This window comes from Eptatretus burgeri, chromosome 7 (assembly GCF_056783735.1).
Source record: "Eptatretus burgeri isolate ZD-2024b chromosome 7, Ebu_testis_v1, whole genome shotgun sequence".
Lineage (NCBI taxonomy): Eukaryota > Metazoa > Chordata > Myxini > Myxiniformes > Myxinidae > Eptatretus > Eptatretus burgeri.
The window spans coordinates 18,720,813-18,722,828 of NC_140967.1; the positions used below are offsets into that span (position 1 = coordinate 18,720,813).

Consider the following 2,016-nt stretch of genomic DNA (forward strand, 5'->3'; position numbering starts at 1 on the left):
TTCGGCAAATTGGCCGTACAATGCCCGTTGTGGTCCTCCTCGTTTGCTGTGGCGCCGTCCAGAGAGAAATTAAAGACAGACAATGGGACAGGTAGGCCTTTTTGTAAATAATGAACACATTTTAAAATGTATTTATTCTGAAAATTATTAAGTTCTTCAAGCATATTACAGACTTGTTTACCAACAATGCAAGTCAGTGGTTTTGTTTAATACACACATGGTGTGAATACCATATACATGTGTTATGGTCCGGCAGCGCAATTCCCAGCGAGGCGCGAGTACTGAGGCGGCGCGAGTACTGAGGCGGCGCGAGTACTGAGGCGGCGCGAGTACTGAGGGCGCGAGTACTGAGGCGGCGCGAGTACTGAGGCGGCGTGGCATTGTGTTTTAGGTGCGCGCTGTTGTAGCTACCGTTGGAAATGTGAAGAAATTTTTTTTTTGACGCAGGGTGAAAATCGATGCGCGCGCTGACCAGAGACCGGAAATATATAATTATTGCTTGGCCTTATCACTGGTGTTGGTCTTTCGACATCTTGGCGTATTGATTTCGTTATCAAAAAAGCTTCACGTCCGGTCGGCTTCAAGATGTCGGCCTCAAAGAAAAAGTGTCATCAGTATTCCGTTGAATACATCAAGTATGGATTCATTCCATCCCTGACGAACACGCAGTTACCGATGTGTTTGTTGTGTGGTATCACGCCGTCCAATGAAGCAATGAAACCATCTCGACTGAGCGAGCACCTGAGTTAAAAGCACAGTGATAAGGTTCGCGCAGAGGTCAGCCATTTCCAATCGCTGAAAGAGAAATTTGAGAAGCGATCCACGGTAACGACGATGTTCAAAGCCAGCCAAAAGCTCGTGGATAAAGGACTGGAAGCGTCGTATAAGCTGGCATTGCTCATTGCCAGATCTGGAAAACCGTATTCAATCGGCGAACAGTCGATCAAACCGGCTGTTGGGGAAGTGATAAAAACTCTTATGGGCCAGGATCCATATCCAGTTCTCTCGTCGATTGCGCTCAGCAATGATTCCGTGGCCAGGCGGATTGATGAAATGTCATCAGATGTAGAAGATAAGCTGTGTTGTGAGCTGAGAAGCACGCACTTCGCCATCCAGCTGGATGAGTCCACTTTGCGTGACAGTGAAACTCTGTTACTCTGCTACGTTCGCTTCATCCGTGATCAGGAAATGGTGGAAGAATTGTTGTTTGCCCGCTCTGTCCAGACCGATACGAAGGGTTCTTCCATCTTCCAAACGTTGGAGAAGTACTTTACTGATAAGAACATACCGATGGAGAACATTCTCACTTCCGCTACGGACGGGGCACCAGCAATGGTTGGCCGCTAGCGTGGTTTTATTGCGCTTCTGAAGAACCAGGTACCGTCCGTGTTCGCCATTCACTGTGTCGTGCACCGACAGCATCTTGTAGCAAAAGCTCTCAGCACCAGATTTCATACATCACTCCAAATAGTAATCAAAGCAGTGAATAAAATCAAGGTGTCATCTCGGCATGATCGGCTGTTTCGTCAGCTTTGCCAGGAGAATGATGAACCATTCGAGAGGCTCTTATTGCATACCGAAGTTCGATAGTTGTCCAAAGGCACTTGTTTGACCCGTTTCCATGCCCTCTTCTCGACAGTGGTTGAGTTTCTGTCGGAAATTGATACAGAGTTATCGGAGAAAGTAAATGTGATTGAGCATGATGTGGCTTACCTCGCGGACATATTCAGTATACTGAATGATGTCAACAAACAACTCCAGGGTGACCATATGATGCTGATTAAAGCAAAGAAAGTGATCGGCACGTTCGTAACCAAGGCGACTCTGCACAGGGAAACCCTCGGCCGCAGAGATATGTACCACTTTCCCCAGTTGGCAAAGGAAACTGCTGTTTCTGATGAAGAGCTGCTCGTTTATTGCAATCACCTTGAGAAGATTCGTGGAGATATGGAGCAGCGTTTCAGAAACATGCGAGAACTGTCGGTGCCAGCATGGATGATCAACCCATTCAAATGT

The 2,016-nt window shown here is 47.1% G+C and overlaps 1 pseudogene; it reads left to right on the top strand.

The window, feature by feature from the left end:
• The first annotated feature begins 344 nt into the window (after nt 1-344).
• Nucleotides 345-1,590, top strand: LOC147022769 (protein FAM200C-like; annotated as a pseudogene).
• Nucleotides 1,591-2,016: the final 426 nt, after the last annotated feature.